This window comes from Anastrepha ludens, chromosome 3, assembly GCF_028408465.1.
Source record: "Anastrepha ludens isolate Willacy chromosome 3, idAnaLude1.1, whole genome shotgun sequence".
Classification (NCBI taxonomy): Eukaryota; Metazoa; Arthropoda; class Insecta; order Diptera; family Tephritidae; genus Anastrepha; species Anastrepha ludens.
In genome coordinates, this window is record NC_071499.1 from 75967923 (window position 1) to 75986695 (window position 18773).

The window sequence follows — 18773 nt, forward strand, 5'->3', positions numbered from 1 at the left end:
AGTTCCACTAGTCGTTCGAGACTTTTCAGCATGAAAGAGGTCATGCTGATGGGTCTAAAGCTTTTGGGGCTGGTGTAGTCGTCTTTTCCAACCTTTGGGATGAAGGCGACCCTCACCATCCTCCAAGAGCGTGGTATGTAAGCCAGTGCCAGGCATGCCGAGAAGATTTTCTTCAGGGCCGCTGTCACGAACTCCGCACCCTCCTTCAGCATGGCAGGATATAAGCCATCTGGTCCGGGCGACTTGTAGTCGCCAAAAGATTTGATGGCAAATCGAATGGCGACCTCATTCGCCACAGATCTGGCAACGAACCAGTCATGCCGAGAAGGTGTAGCAGCTCTGACAACTGCCTCTATCAATAAGGGCTGTTGCCGGCTGATGCTTATCTGATTACCAGGAAAGTGAGACTCCATCAGCAAGCTGAGTGTCTCACTTTTCCGCTCCGTGAAGGAGCCATCAGATTTCCTAAGTGACCCCAGCTTTGACGTTGGGTCCCTTTTCAGGACCCTAACCAATTTCGCCATGTCACTCAGAGATTCAATACCGCTGCAGAATTCCCTAAATGAGGCTTTTTTCGATTCCCGAATAAGCCTCTTGTAGTTCTTCTGAACATCACGGTATCGCTCTCGGTCCTCTGCAAGGTTAGTCTTGAGGGCCCGGTTTAGAAGTTTTCTCGACTCACGCCTCAACATCTGGAGCTCTCGATTCCACCAAGGAACGGGAGTCCGGCTCGGGAGAGGTCGAATTGGACAGGCTGACTCAAAACAATCGGTTAGGGCAGCGTTGAGTTTCTCAACAGCCGCCTCAATGGCCTGTTCTTTTCGAAGTCTTGGTGGCGCAACGTCAAGGTCCCGCAGCGCCTCCCTAAACTTCTGCCAGTCTGTTTTTCTTGGGTTTCTAGAGGGCAATGGCATTTGTGCCTCCTCGCCACACTGAAACTCAATGTACCTGTGGTCCGAGCACGAATCTTCGGCAAGGACTCTCCAGTTCTTGATTGACCACCCCAATTTTGAGTTTGATAGGGTTAGATCAATCACCTCCTGTTTGTGGTGTACGTCTTGATGTTGTTCCACAAATGGAAGGACCTACAGTTTCAAGCCGAATCCGAACGGCAGATATGTTTTTATGAGGAGCTTTTTCCCATTGCCTGCCGAGAGGCAGAAAAAACTTTTTTTCTTGTTTTTTTTTTGTTTTTTTTTTGTAATTTTGCCAAAATATTTCGGGAAGACTTTAAGATTTGTGTGAGCAGGACTGATTTGATACTGCCACCGAAAATTTCATTATTTTGACTACTACAATTTTTAAACATTTTTATATTATATAAGCCCCTTAAATTTAAACTCTTCTACCAATTGAGAGGAATTTTTGTAAAAAATAGGTTTGAAAAATAATTTGATTTTTGAAAAGCCCGATTTTGAGAGATATTTGAATTTCATTTCGGAAGTATTTGGAAAACTGGAACTTTTTTTAGTGAAACACCTTAATGTAGAGTCTTGAAAGGTATCTCTGAATTAATCTGCATATAAAGAGAAATATGTTTAAAGAAAATTGGGTAACTAAAAGAATATTCCATTGAGGTTTCGAGGCTGAAGCATATCTTTCATAACTAATTGAATTTATGTAGTCAACACTGTAACATTTTTTGCTTTTGAGTTTTGGCAGTTGGTCGGAATAAATGGACAACAATAAGCAACAGAAAACTGGTGAAATTATTCTCTAAAAGTTTTGGTGCAAACTTATCGTAAATTGTAATTTACAAGAAGTTTTGATTTTCTGCCTCCATTCGAAGAAAATTGCAAGTGATGCTCATCAAAAGTTCTTAAGTATTTATTGGAACAGTGCTTCACTTAACATAAAATCCCTCAGGACGGTGTAATTTCTCCTCTGCTGTGGATTGTGGCAATGAATCAATTGTTGAAAAATCTAGAGGAAAGGACGATACACGCAGTGACCTACGCAGACGCTGTTGCAATATTAATAAGAGGGAAATTCATAGATACCCTCTGCAACATAATTCAAAATGCTTTCAACGATGTAAGCCGGTGGGCTGCATCGAGTGCTCTTGGGGTAGGTCCCAACAAAACAGAACTAATCATGTTCACCAAAAAATAAAGGATACCTGTTCTAAACCCCCCTAACCTTGACGGAATCACACTGCCAATTGGGTAAGAGGCGAGCTACCTAGGACTAGTATTAGATAAGAAGCTCTCGTGGAAACAAACGATTAATGATAGAGTAAAAAAGCACACAGCACTCTATACACGCAAAAGAATTGTGGGGGCAAAATGGGGTCTAACCCCAAAAATAGTACACTGGCTATATACAGCAGTGGTACGACCTATCATGACATACGGTGACTTAGTCTGCTGGCCAACACTTGAGAAAATAACAACAGTAAAACTCCTAGAAAGTATTCAAAGGGGTGCTAGTCTCTGCACAAGCGGTGCACTAAAGACTACACCCACGGCAGCGATGAATGTGATGCTGCACTTATTACCGATTGAGACTTACAGCAAACAGCTGGCGGCGAAGTCGGCACTTAGATTAAGAGAATCTTCTAACTTAGCGACTAACAGAAGAGGTCACGCAAGAATACTAGACGAATACCCCTTCCTACATCAAGCGACAGACTTTTGTAGCTCAGTGGAGTTGCATTTAAACACATCCTTTACCACAACTTTCCCAACGAGAGAAGATTGGGACAATGGGGTAATGGACATTAGAAGTGGAATTAGCATCTATACTGATGGTTCAAAGCTAAGTGATCAAGTGGGCGGAGGCCTCCATTCTGAAGGAATGAATGCCAACATCTAATTCCGGTTACCGGATAACTGCAGTGTATTTCAAGCTGAAATTTTGGCTATCAGGAAAGGCCTGCTGGCCATAAATAAAAGTGTCCTCACCACAAGAGATATAAACATATATTCAGATAGCCAACCAATCGGTCCTGAAAGCTTGAAAATCGCCTAATATTAACTCGAACACAGTAAAAGAATGAATAAACCTACTCTGGGTGCCGGGTCATAGAGACATAGAAGGCAATTGCAAAGCAGATGAACTAGCGAGATTGGGTACCACATTACCGATCCAACCAGACAAAGCGAACATACCTATATCTTTAGCTACTCGTAAGATGCTGACCTGTGCAACTAGTAGAATGACATGGCCGAAATGGAATATGTGCCGCTTAAACCGACTGTTGAAACATGAGAAATCTTCTCGGGGTGCTAACAGGGCATTGACTGATTGGCAGGCCTGCTAGTAGACTGGGAGCGCCCTATAACGACTATTGCTGTAGCTGTAACGACATTGAAGAAGAAGAGACTATAGAACACGGGTGCATGGCTCTGGATAGAAGAAGGTTCAATATTTTAGGAAAAAGTTCCCTGAATAACTTGGCAGAAGTAACCAATATAAAAATAACAAGTCTTGTTAGATATATTAAAGCCACAGGTTGGTTCATTGAGGACAATGTAGAGTGAAGAGAGGGGACAGCCCTGGTGGTATCCCAATGGACCTACAGCAGGCCTAGGTGTGTCAACCGACAACCACTATTCCCACCCTCCTACACGGAAGTTAAAAACGTTGGCGACTTTCCAGGCGAGGTCCAAAAAAAAAAACTTCTCGAAAGCAAGATCAGAAGGTCATTGATTTGTTTGTGACAGTTCCGAAATTATCGTTGCGTGAAACTGAATCAGTTTTTTTTTTGTTTTTTTTTTTTTGCGGGTATGGGGGTGGGAAATGCCTAATACATCATCGAATCTGCTGTCGCAGCAGTGGTATGCCCGAAAACTAAAAAACTCCCTCTCGCTTGGAACCGTCGCCCACTCTGGAACTACTTTTGCATTCCTTCAGAGTGACGTTCCACATTCCTCTTTACAAAGGACTATACCTGCGTGCCTGCGTCCAGATTACGTTTTTTTATCTGGAGAATTCTTTTCACGAAACCACTGATAATCTCCCATGCTTCTTCGATACTTGGCATCTTGCCGATTACATTTTCAGTGGTTATGTGATGTTCGACGTTTTTGTTCCCAACCCACGCATTGGAAGAATATGTGTTCAGCGTCATTTTTGGCGGCTTCCCCATATATGCATGTGGGATGTTTGCGTTTCCTTATTTCGAACAGGTATTTCTGGAAATACCCGTGCCCCAAAAGCAATTGGATTGTATGAAAATGAACTCACCGAAGTCCCTGCTGCTCCATGTGGCGACGTCTTTTATAAGCCTAGCTATCCATCTGCCGCGTGTTTCGTTAATCCAGCGGTTTTACCATAGCCTTATCGTTTCTTCTCTTATTTCGTGCGTTACAGATTTGCTAACTCTTTTTTCCATTCCCTCCTTCTTTAAAGCCCGTAACTTTTTCCTCTCAAAGGCTAGTAAGTCTATCGGTATTGAACAGCTTATTGCTTGAACAGCTAGCCCTGATACTGTGCAGTAGGCGGACACAGCTCTCAGGGCTGCCGTTCGTTGTACCGATGTTAAGAGCTTGCATCGGTGCTTTACCTTACGTGCGTTAGCCCACGGTTCAGCTCCGTATAATTGTAGACCACGTGCTTGTCATAACCTGGTTCAGTTTTCTACGAGCTTCTTCAAAGTTTAATGCTGTGCTGACTGCTGCGATATCGTCTGCGTATCCGATTAGATAGGTACTATCGGGCATTTCTATATTGAATATCTCGTCATAACTAATGTTCCACAAGTCGGGATCGAGAATTGATCTTTGAGAACCCTCTGGGGTTTGATAGACGAGTTTGCGGTCTCTTGAGTAATTTCTCATTATGTGCTGTAGGTATGCCGGAATTTTGAGCTTTAGCTCTAAGGCGGCCGGTATGTCCGCTCATCTTACGCTATTGAAAGCGTACCTTACATATAAGGAGGACTATACACTTTAATCAAGATTATCGTTTTTGTAAGTAAGATATTTTGCAGTTTATTGACTTTTTGATTAACCACCCGAAATACAGAAGCTAAAAAACGAAACCGTTCGCAAGACGAAAACAAGAGGGCAATAAAGAAGCACAAGATCTCAGATCAGGGTGCGGTTGTCTCCAAATCTATCAAACAATTCAGTGAGGTGGCACGGTACCATCTTCAAATGGCACTGGTAGACGAAATTTCCAACCGCGGCAAATCTGTCCTCGACAACTGGCTGCCTCGACGGTCAATCACCAGGTTTGGACTCGGTGGAAGTGGTTTGCGGCTACCGTGTAATCAAATGCGATGACCAGTTCTCATTGCATTTCCTGATAAACGCGATTGGCAAAATACAGATCACCTCAATTCAGAAGCTCAAGTTCATTCCAGCCAGCGAGATACCACGAAGCCGGAGGGCTCTCATCTGGATACCAAAAATGGAGTTTGAAGCCAATCAGCTTACCTCCAGACTCACAACGCTCAGTGCCGATGACTGATTGGTCGATCGTGCTTCGTCGTGACGAATCTGACTCTACCTGCTAAAACGGCTGTAGAATGGAAAGTACTGGGAATATCCTTCCAAAAATTTGACAGACTATTTTTAAGAACCTATATGGTACTCTCGAAATATCAAACAAAAAATTGATTTTTTGAAAATTCTAGACCTCTTAACGTGCCATGGTATATCCGCAGCCACGACTTAGACCGAGTTCTGGGAATCGAGTCAGTAGCAGATATTGTGGTTAAACTTGCGAATTCTCTTACAGAGCGACTAACACAACATATAAATAATGAAGCAGTCATCCTCACTAATCCACCAAAACGGAGACTGTACGAAAAAGCCACTACACCTAATACAGTGATCAAAATTTTACAAAAAAGAAGAAAAGAAAATTGCTCGTTAGTTTTAATCGAATATTATAACCACTTATAGTTGCAATAAAAAAATGTATATATCTATAAATGAATTTTCGATACTTAAACAACAAACACAACGGATCTTGTAATCTGGAATACGGAATTCCGGAAAAGTTAAATTAGATGTCCGTAAAATATTCTTGAACGAAAATTTAATTGTATTATATTAAAAAAATATCTTTATTTTAGGCTAAATAAAATATTGGCGGATGGTTTATTAGTGTTTAGCATTTACAAGAGTAAATTCATAAATGAAGAGTTACAATACAGGTACATAATTTCAGATAGAAGTGTTACAAAATAGGTAAACTACTCGTATCACCTACTTTTATGGAAATGGACTTCGGCGTTTTTGAATAGGGGTGCTTATTGTGCTTGTGCTTGTATTTGATTTTTACACACAAATATTGTACCAAGTATAAGCAGAGGTTCTTGGAAGAAATTCGAATTGAAATCGGATTGAACTGCCAAACAAATTGAAATGACAGAAATCGCAATGCAGCGATCCCATTCATTACGAGCCAATGCGTTTGCAATTCAAAAGGACAGTCAGAAGCAATCGTACAAATGGTAGTAGTTGCTATTCAACGATTTTGCGTTTGACACTATTCACGTTTAGAAATACGTAGAATTCTCATCTGCTGATTCTTCTTTGTTGCCGCTGTTTTGTATTTGTGTGATTGCGCTGCAAGTTTTATTGCCTGCGCATCGACGCATTTCCGATTTGGGTTGATTTATGCGAGCAATCGCTAAACGCGTTGAATGGCTAAGAGGCGTGTGTATATGTACACATATATGTAGGTATGTATGTATGAGCTGTACAGTAGATTCCTTTCTAGTGCAATTTAACTGAAATGACCGAAACAGAAGCGGAGCTCCCTTTTCTCTTTTACTTTTGATACGGAAAGAATTTCGTTTGATTGAACCTCTTATAACCAAAAGAAATAGTTATGTACTCAAGTAAATTGTTATTTTTGCCACATAACTAGCATCATAATTATACCGTTAACTAACTGATCCACAGCTGAAATAGTAGAACTTTCTGAGACAAATTCAATGTAACCGAAAAAATTTCAAAATCGCAACTTCATATATGGCTAAAATGAAATCAATTAGGGAGCGTCTACTGTAAATGTATTTGGAAGTATAGATACATTCGTTGGCCATAAGTTGATTGCATGTATGTGCCTGCAACTAGAGTACTCACTACTTGAATATTAGTTTACATATACAATAAAGTTCCTTCCATAACTGCCCAGTTGGAAACCGATATCCAACTTCATTTGAGTTTCTTAAAACCAGCCGCTGGTTTTTCCACCTAGAAAAACTATTTTGCTTTTTGCCAACAATGATCGTGTTTGTCTGCCCTCCCCTGGCGTGCATGATGCTCAGCATGACATATCACCCATCATGTCACGACTTCTAATATGACATGCCAGTTAGAGTAGAAACTTTTTAGAGAGCTTAACCTGTTGGCGATTCACTGTTTGACATGCCATCAGAAAGTCGGTTTGAAATTGTTCTATATGAATTCATTTTTTGCACTTATTTTTGGGCGATGGAAAGTATTATTTAAGAGAACTAATACTGGCACAAATAAAGCTAATTAATTTTTAGTATCCACGTCTCTATAAGAATACCTCAATGACTTAATTGATGCTATTACCAACGATGTCTTATTTTTGAACTGGCTGTATTTAGATTTAAAATGGACATAAATGCTCCCTGTAGTAATCTCCGAACTAGTGATTGGCTACCTATAAAGGGTCTATCAAAAGCGACTCCTAGACATCAGTAGTGAATAATTGCTAGATTCTACCATTTTTTATGTCATCTTTGACAATTGCGTCTATCTTTAAGAAGAACATATTACGAAATTTTTTGAAGAAAGTCATTGTCCGAATGACTCGACAATTCAAGAGTTGGGAAAACATTTTCAATTAACTGGTTTTGACGAAGATAGCAAAAGAATTACACACCAAAAACTGAATGTTCTGTTGAGAACATTGCTGCTGTAGCGCAGTGTTGCTGAAGAATCTTCAACATCGATGCCTCGGCATTCTCAACATTCCTAAATAAACTATTTGGCGGATTTTACCTATTGACGTTTTAATAGTGCACATTTAAATGATGTCATAATTGTTAGGAGCCGTGTTTTGAATGAAAATAGTGGCCCCTTAAAGAATTTAAATTTTTACCTCTTTTATTTTAGAACAACATGTACACCTTCTGTAATACCCTTTATTTCACTAATGCCAAAATTGAGTAATCTTTTTTAGTCATTAAGGTAAGCACATTTTTTTCTTGTAGCTTTCGTTTGATATCCATATTAACATCATAAAACGAATAATAAGTACTTAAAACCATTTATTGAAAATCCTTTGAAACTTCGGAGTACTTACAAATGGTAAATTTATATAGTATATTTACATACACACATATAAAAGAAATGAAAATGAAATAAATGATTTTTTGGTTAATTTTGTTATTCGTTTCTAACCGGAACCTAAACAAGCATTTTTGTTGATTTTTTTGTTTGTATGTCTGCTTGTCTACACTGATTTTGAAAGGTAGACATACTCGACACTCATCACTGATCGAACAAATTTTTTTTTGTTTTTTGCTAAAATGCGACAGGCTTAATCCGAATCACAAAATTCTCATCAAATTATTCACATCAGACTTTTCAGCAAATTAGACAGACAGTGACACTCAAGGAAAAAATTTGCATAAATCGGTGCGCTTGCAATATTTAGAGTTGCTGCTAAGTTAAACATTTTTTAAGTTTTGTTGCTAGGGCTGCAATTCCAAAACTTGTATATATAATTTGTTATTATATAAGTCAAGTAAAAATATAATTTTTTTTTAGAATGCACTGAAAAATAGAATCAGAGATTTCCTTTAAATCGCATTGAATTAAGAACACATTCAATATGACCATTGCAGGACAATCGGGCAGAAAGGAAGAGCGTTAGGAAGAATTCTTGGACGTGTAAGAAATTTAATACGTTTAGGCAGAAAGGGGCAATCAATGCCACCTTTAATAACATTGAAAACAAACGAGAGAGAAAGAATCGATCTTCTACTTTCTAAGTACTTCAGGTTGATCAAAAGCAAACGTGATGTGTAAGATGGGAGAGAATTTAACTGATCCTAGTATTTCGGAGGCAAATATACTACGCGTTCGATCCAGTCGAATAAAGGTAGCGTATTCCAACCCGTGCATATTATCTGTATAAGGAAAAAATGTCCTGCGTTTATATGTTTATTTGCTGCAGAATGAACTATAATTTATAACTAAAAAATTAATGAAAATTAAAAATCAAAGAAAAATAGTTGAAAATTATAAAAATTTTGGGATTTATACTCTTATCGAGGGTTTTTCATATAAAGCCAACCTTTCATTTTCATAATCAATTTATCGTACTTTAGATAAATTTAAAATTTTCGATCCTAGTTTTATTACACTCAACTCTTTTTCAGTTAGTACTAACCTTATAAAGACAACTGTTAAAAATTCCTGATTCTTTATTCATTATTTCGTGAGTTATTGTACTCACAGTGACGCTACTTTTGTTATTTACGAAGCAACAGATCGAAAAGGATTTTGTGTTTTAATTTTTAACTGCTTTTAGGTGGAGAAAATACCACTCAAGCAAAGCAACGACTAAAAAAGCTCCATCAGAAACAACAACAAAATGAAGGTTTGCTGACTTAAAACGTGATCGTAGAGACACCGATGATGCTCAACGCAGTGGACGTCCAGATGAGGCGGCAACACCAGGAAACATAAAAAATACACTAACTAGTTTTGAATGATCGAAAAGTGAAATTGCGTGAGTTAGCTGCCATCGCAAAGGTATCAAAAGAACGAGTTGGCTTTATATTGCATGATGTCAAAGCTCTGTTCAAAGTGGGTGCCGCGTTTGCTCACTGTTTTGTTTCATCAAGAAAACGCACCGTGTCACAAGTCAGTAAAACTGGTAGTCCGAAAACCTTAAAAAAAGCTCGCCGGTAAGAAATTTCGTTCGAAAGAAGAGGTTATCGCTGAAACTGAGGCCTATTTTGAGCAAAAGCTAAATCATTCTACGAAAGAGGCAACAAGGTAAATCATTCTACGCCGCTCATGGTCGAAAATTCAGTCTGTAACGATTTTCACTGTACGTAGGAGGTTTAATCCAATTTCAATTTAACTATACAACATAACTTTTAAAGCAGCCAATAATAAAATTAAAAGTTTATCCAGATTTGATAGCAATTGGAATTTTTTTTTTAAACAAGCAGCTGCTCGGGATATGCTTACTAATACTGAAGTGAAGGTGCACAAAAGTGGTCAGTTGGTACCCCAACAATTATTCAAAAAATTGTCCCAGTGCTGCAAGATGTGAATATATTGAATCGGGGAATATTATTTATTTTATTTAACAACGATTTTGTTTACTGTTTGGCAAAGGGTAAGTATTCATTCAATAGTAATATTTTTGCTCTAAAAAACTACTTTAATTGCATTGTATATTTGTATTTTTGAATTATTTAAGTTTGTATTAGTTTTGAGGCTTAGAAATGGAGTACCCGGGATGCAAAAATTAACATTTTTGACACCTGCTCTTCTTTGCTTTTCATCGAGGTCAAGAAGCTGCCGAAGCAACCGGGACATTTGGGACGTGTACGGAGCAGATGTCATAAGTGAGTAGTATACTGCACGTAAATGGCTTGCACAGTTCGCAAATTTCGACTTTGACGTCAATGACACGTTCCGCAGCGGAAGACCTTCTGAATTCGATAAAGAACGTCTCAAATCACTTTTGAAGGAGAACGGTCGCCAAGCTAGTCGTGAATTAGCAAAAAAATGAATCATAAAACGATTCTCAATCACCTTCACCTTTTTTACCGAAAAATTAGGAGCTCGGTTGCCTCAAGAGCTCAACGAAAAAAACAAAGAAAGCCGCCTTAAAATTGCTTCTTAGCATCTCGCCTGCCATCGAGTAACACGCGGTTATCATCAGAGCTTTTTGTACCGAATTGTCTCGGGAGATGAGAAATGGTGCATATTCCACCAATATGAAGCTCCAGGAAATAGCCCAAAGCCGAGAGTCAAGCCGGATCTTCATCCAAAAAAGATCATGATATGCATTTAGTGAAACGGGAAGAGCATGGAGCACTGAAAAATGCTCGAAAAGAATGCTACGGTCATCAAGGAGTTCTACTTTGCCCAGCTACACCTCGTGAAAGAGACTATTCTAGGCTATAAGCGACATGGTCAAACCATACTCCTTTACGACAAAGCCAGACCTTATGTTGCACAGGTCGGAACTTGCACCGTCCCATTACTATCGTTTCCGCTCTCTGTTAAACCATCTGTTAAACCTTACCTTCGATTACAAAGCGGTCCGTACTGCCTCAACAACTTCTTTGACACCAAACGAGCGAACTTTTCGTGGAACGGCATCAACAAGCTGAACGAGAGGTGGGAAGAGGTTGTAAACAGCAACGGCGAAAATATAACTGATTTACTTATTAATATAATTATTATTTCTTTGTTTAAATAGAATAAAAGTCTTCGGTAAAAACGCTACGAACCTATTCCCCAACCTAAGATTTCACGAGATGATGGTCTGCAATTCATTTGCTATGCCCAGCTCTGCTCTAAGATAGCTAATAGATGAATAGCCATGTGGCAAGTGGATTGATGATAGGCTTGCACCGGCTTTGGCTAGCACATTGTTATGTTCATTTCCTTCTGTTACTTTGCGTCGCTGCAGATTATTGACAGTCAATCCCTTGTTTCTTCGTTTACTCCGCTGCATCCAAATTTAATTGCTCATTGTAGTTATTACCGCCTTAATGGCCTTTTGGAGATCAAGTCTATATGCATAAGACTGTATGAGTCTACTTAGAAAGTTTGTTGATACTTAGTTACAATTTTTCGGATTTCACTCTAGTTACGAATTACTCAAAATGGGTTGCTTATACATGATTTATTAGAAAAAGAGAGATAATAATATCAACTAGTCGTTGTTCTACAGTCTCACCAAATCGGAACTATTGGATTTTCCTGCAGGGCTATTGGCTATAGCACACTCACTGTCACGTTGTCAGCCATTTTGGCGAGTGTGTCTCTGGTGACTGCAAACTCGGCAATTTGTTTGTTTTTCACCCATTGCTTGAATCTTGAGCATTTCCGATTGCCAGTTTTTGCAGTAGAGTATTCTAGTTGTTTTTATTGTAATGCTTACTGCATTTTTTAACGTTCATTTAATGCGCTTGCAGCACATTTGAGCACTCGAAACTGCATGGCAAACAATTCGCCGCATGACATTTGAGTGAAGTCTGAAGTGCAATGGCAACAGCCGCAGTACCTAAATCAACGCTACCCACACAGATAGCACAGCAGCAGTCCTACGTTTATTTCATGCGAGTACATACACTAGATGTATGCCTATGAAAACAGTAGCGGCAGTTTTCGTATGCGAGCGTAGAGCTGTCGTTGGGCTGAGACAAAGTGACGGCTAAATTTTCGCTGACAGCAATATTTGAGTGCGACTACACTTCAACCGCAGCATAACTCATATTTTAATATGCGTTTATATATGTATGCGTGTGCATATGTGGATATGGGAGATTCCACGCTAAAATAGCCAATATGAGAACGTAACGAATGCGATTTCGAAAGATTTCCATTTTTTGGCATTTAATGAAAATATTACATTTTTTTTGAAGTGAAACTTCTTAGGCGGCGATGGGCGAGCGAGAATGGAGAGTAACATTTCAAGGCAATGCAACGTTTTGGGCATTTTCGTTCCGCGAGAGAGAAAAAAGATATAACGTAGAGGAATAGGAGAGAGAGAGCTATACTTTATATATGGTATATCTTAGACACACTTTAGGCTATTTTACCTGAGTTTTTCCTTGTGGTTGCTAATTTCCAGTGAGAAATAACACAACCTACTTTTTGCGGCTTATTTGTTGGTGCAAACTTGTAGGAAATATATTTTTGGTGCCTACCTTTTGGCGTTATATTTCTTTGGTGTCTACTGTGTTGGGCGTTTTTTCGTCCCAATTTTTTTGGCGTTTTTTTGGTGCCTAATTTTTGGCGCTTATTTTCGTTTCCTGGCTAGTGCTTGTGCGTACTATAATGTGCTATCCATTCCGGCGTTGGATTTATTGGTATTAGCTTGCGGCAATTTGTGCTGTTGCTGCGGTCCTGCAATCGCTGCGTTTGTGCGGGTCATAAACGCTCGGAGTAGTGCGCGTTGTTGCCACGGTTTGTGTCCGGCGTTTTCCTGCACCGGTCGACCCTTCTCCCTTTTTTGTAAATTTTGTCTATTTGTATTCTCTGCAAATGTTGTGAATTTATTTAGATATATATTCTTTCTCTCTCTCTCATTCTCTCTTGGGTCTCCCTCTTTCTTTGTCTGCCTTCTTCTTCGGGAGGTTGGATACGTGCCGGGTTAGGATAGAAAAGAAGAACACAAATGGCTGTGGAGGCGAGAGCACACTTCGTCTATTGTGATGCCATACAGGGGAAAGCGGAAAGGAAAAACTGAATAGGGGTGAAAAAGGAAGAAGGGTATTTGGATTGCAGGATGACAACTAAACGGTGGCTACCTAATTACATTACGTTACCCAGCGCTCACTGAGGTGACCCGATGTCCTCCCTTTCAGGGGCAGAGCAAGGTTCTCAAGGAAACCCTAATCTCCTTATTTCGTGGAGAACCCGTCTCGAGGGTTCCTTCCGTGGTGGGGTAAGTCAACAAAAAAAGTAATGAAATCATTGCTATTACAAATGAGTTGCAATGAGAAGAAATCTAAAGTCTACTTACACTTGTAAGAATGACTACATTAAGTTTACTCACTAGCGTGAAATAAAAATGCACCACCTTTCATACAACTAATAATAATAAACTTTGTGGTTGGGAAATTCGAAAACACAATTTTTCTTTTTCGTTTAAAAGGCAGTAAGAACTGAATTATTCGTCAAAATTTTTTTATAACCCATTTACCTTTAGTGGCATTTGAGAATATGATAAGGTTGGGTACTAGAAAATGAGAAAAAGTAAGAAAATTCACAAGAAACTTACAAAATAAAAATTTAGTAAATGTTTATGCTTACATTTTAATAATTACCTTTTCGTGTACACCGTGTTCTACCTACTTTTTTATACTTAACTTTTTGCACTCACCTTAAACTCAATTCAGCGGTATCTGAAAGCAAGGGACGCTGTCCATCTTCACGCTCGAATGCTCAAATTGGCTCAAATGAAAGAAAATGTGGTGAAATTAGATATCCAATTTGTTTTTTATTTCAGTAATATTTAAAAAAATTTTATTTTAATGATTTTGTGTTTTTATTTTTTAAACAAGCCTTGCGAAATCTATGTTAGCACAATCGCCAAATCAAATGTTGAAAAAAAAAATTGCGCGAACAAAAAGTTTAAAAATTATTATTTAAAAATATTGAAAATTCAGCCGTCGGGACCACATTTCCTATGATCTGAAAATAAGTAGAAATAGTAGTAGTAGTCTATTATTAGATATACATACAACTGCCTCAATTATGGCTGAAATTATGGAAGGATCATTAACTGTACTTAGTCGATGGGTGGGTAGCTCTTCGAAATGGGTATAACACCACTAGACATAATTAGAGAGCGTGCAATGGACTGTATCTATTGATATCACTGCGGCGTGTAGGATATGCCCCACTGCACCCTTAACGCCATTCTGCTCTTACTTCCCGTTGATTTTCAAGTTCAGTGCATTGCTCTTCAGAGCGCTATTGGGTTGAAAGAGGTTGGCTTCTGGAGGCAATCTCTTGTAAGACATGGTTGCATTTTAAAGCATAGCTGTTGATATAGCGGAGATGGTTGATGGGACTTAGATTAGAGCACTGGCTCAGGCTGTCGAAGAAAGCAGCACTTTAATCGCCTGGCTATCAAACATGGACATTTACAGAGAAAGTCCTCTACTCCGAAAGGACCCCATAGCTTCTGCAGTTAAATGGCAAACCAAGCTTTTATGTGTGAGTGCCGATCGTGCAAAAGTCAATAAACACAGCTACAAATTTGGATATTGAATAGCGTCCTGCGTCTATTGTATTGGGTCAACAGGATTTACGAAACACCATACGAAGAAATGTATCCATCTGTTCGTGCTTTTCTGAAAAATAGGTTATGCAATTCCCTTTAACAACAGTCAGGGGGATGGCGATGACCGGGTGCGAGACCTTTGAAACTATTTCAGTTGAACCCTTCTTGGCAAGCACATCATCAATTTTATTTTCGAGATCAGAGAAATGTTACCTGTACATCCAAGAAATTCTATCTCTACCTTGCAGGAGTTGACCAATTTGAATCTGCACCAAGGCATCGTCAGAGCCTTAATCGCATCTTGACCATCGGCAAAAAATGCTATTAATTCCCTTGCTCCCAGGATCCCTAAGCATTCTGCATATTTGCAGGATTGCAAAGACTTCTGCCTGAAAAACACTAACAGTATTCGATAGTTTTAAAGAAATAGATAAATTGGCTGATTTAGAGAAAACCCCTGCTCGGACTCCCGATTCCATGTTCAAGCCGTCGATGCAATTCTACTTACTTGAAAAGCTTGCCCTGGCACGACCCCCAAACTCCAGTTTGCGGAAAAGTAGATCTGTGCGAAGTACAGAGAAATACGGTAAACTGAAATGTTACTTTAGAAACAAATATTCTAGACCTCATAACACAGAATTCCCCTTTTATGCATGTGTATGCTATTCTGTAAATCTTACTCTGTAAAACTCTTATGCCACCACAGAACCAAATAGGCATACCTTCCTATGCACATTCACCTATTTTTATGTATTTATGTAGGAACAAAATCATATGTAAACATATAAAAAAACATGCCTGTAACCACTCAAGAGTAGTTAATATAGCCGCGGCAGTGGAAGTGGCAGCGGTAGCAGCTTCAGTGTCAGCTCACTCAAATTGAAAATGCTCGCCATTGGTACTATTTTACTATTCTATGCGCAGTCTGTTCATTCGTTGGCTCTTTTTCAATGAGACTTACATTTTTTCATGCATTTTAATGACTTTTTATGGTTCAACACTTTGTGTTTTTTACAGTTAAGCACTTGAGCAACGATCTCGAAAACAATTTAAATATTCTGCAATAAAAATGAAATAAAAGCGTATTGTTCATACGAGTATATTTGAATACTTGCACATTGTGCGACCACTGTAGTGTCAATTAGTTGGCAAAATGCAGCAAAAAGCGGAACATTTTTTAGTTTTCAATATGATCTGTTCACTCTTTGCGCCATGTGAGCCTACTGCAGTGATACGTCGCCACCATTCAGTGGTTGCTCGAGTGCTTGCATGGCATTCAATAGCATAGTAGCTGCAAAAAGCGTAACAAAAAAAGGACAAAAAAAAATAATTTTATGAAAAAATGCAAAAATATTTCAAGATAACTTGTTAACTACGCATTCAAAAAAAAAATATGTTTCATATATGCAAAAATTCGCTGAATAGTTTGATTGTCTACATTCGGTGGTGCATGGCGTATGAGTAACATATGGACGGCTGGTCGCTGGTCGGTGGTAGAAGCAAACGGCGACGTTGTTTATGTTATATATACATATGTATTGTTGCCAACTGAGTTAGTGCATACCACCACATAAATTTGAGTACAATTACATGCACGACTAAGCATATTATGTTAGGCAGGCACAAAATGCAGCTGTTTGCGCATACATACATAAGTGAGCTTAGACATTAACGTGCATATTTATACCTACATATATGTTTGTAATATATCGTATTATATATGCATAATATATATTTAAATATTTGTATATTTACAAGAACCTTATCGCCCACACATTGCCTCTATACTTAAGTGCATTTCAAACATTCTAAGTGCATTGCATATTGTCAAGCAATATTTGGTTTTGGAGCAGTAACTAATAGCTTTATCAAGACTTCTGGCAGCTAGATGCAACACAGGATTTAAATGCACACATGCGTAATTGTGCCCAGTAAGAAACAGTTAAGCTTGTGGAAATAAGTCATGTTTCGGAAGTAGCGCGATTTTGTCAAATGCAAACCACTTCATCGACAGCTGCAGTAGTGTCTGCAAAATGTTACAATAATTGATTTCCGAGAAACCGTTTTTAGGTTAGGGAGAGTAGATTATCCAGAATTGAAAGTAGAGCGGAAGAGGTGTATGATGATTTAAGATGCTTTTATTTATTTGAGATTTATAGCTAGAGTCTTGCTACTCGGGGACGTCATGTAATAAGCCTTGGTCTTAGTGGATATAGGCTGAAGGACACAACATACGATTTCAACTTCATAGCCATTTCATAAGCCATTTGAAAGGTGCAGATATTGTGAAATAATAAGCAAGTAGCGCAACCTACTGTATATTCATAGGCGAAGAAAAATATTAAAAATCAATTGGTCAAACACCCAACTCTATAGATACATATACATACACAGATAGTAGTGCTTTACATGTAAAACTACAGGTCGATGAGGTACGCTAGGACAAAGTATGCTACGTGAAATTGCTATAGTAAAGGATTTTCTAATAAGAGGTGTTATTTTGGTAAAATATTAATGGTTTCGTTGCTTGTGTGGCCGTGCTGTTGAAAATAAACGTTTCCCGGCCATAAAAAATCGTTAATCATCCTTCGATAGCGCAATCCATTCACCGTAACCGTTGCTTCAGCTTCATTTTCGAAAAAGTAAGGTCAAGTGACTCTGCTGGACCATTAAACGCATCAAAAAGTCACACGTTGAGGATTGAGAGGCTTTTCAACAATAACTCTTGAATTTTCTGAGCCCCAGATCAGACAATTTTGCTTGTTGATGAAGCCACCGAGGTGGAAATAGGCCTCATCACTCAAGATGATTTTTCGATGGAATTCTGGATCATTTTCATGCATTTCAACGACCCAATCAGCAAAGAGACGACGTTGCTGATGATTGGCCGGCTTGAGTACTTGTGTTAATTGGACTTTATAAGCCTTAAGACCCAAATCTTTATGCAAAATACAGTGTTATGACGTTTTTAGAATACCTAATTCTAAAAAACGACGAGGAATGAACAAATCTGGGTTTTCTTCAACACTTTTGACTACAACAGCAATATTTTCGGCTGTTCTTGAGCGACGCGCACGGGTTTTATTCTTCACATCACTAACTTGTACAGCTCGAATTTGTTCACCAATTTCTGTATTGCGGTCCGACAAGGTACTTCACGATGACCCAAAAAAGTTCGAGTTTTACGAACCGTCTCTGCCAAATTTTCACAATTTTTATAATTTCAATGCGTTGCTTAAGCGTGTAGCGGCCGCCGTAGCCGAATGGGTTGGTGCGTGATTACCATTCGGAATTCACAGAGAGGTCATTGGTTCGAATCTCGGTGAAAGCAAAATTAATAAAAACATTTTTCTAATAGCGGTCGCCCCTCGGCAGGCAATGGCAAACCTCCGAGTGTATTTCTGCCATGAAAAAGCTCCTCATAAAAATATCTGTCGTTCGGAGTCGGCTTGAAACTGTAGGTCCCTCCATTTGTGGAACAACATCGAGACGCACACCACAAATAGGAGGAGGAGCTCGGCCAAACACCTAACAGAAGTGTACGCGCCAATTATTTATTTTTTTTATTATTTAAGCGTGTATCGTTCCATTTTTATTAATGCCGTAGTTTCTACTTCGGAAATATCAAAAAATGACAGCTTCAAAAGTGATATCTACCGAAATAGCGGGCTATTCAAAAAAAGCATCTATTATTGGTCAGCCCTTTACTTGACAGATTCTTGGTTTCTTATGTAATCCTTTATAAAAATATATTTATAGTCGCTTCTCTTACAAAAACCATAAAACTATATAAATCAACGATTCGAAATTTATGCATATTCAACAAAAAAAACAAAAACAATTCGTGA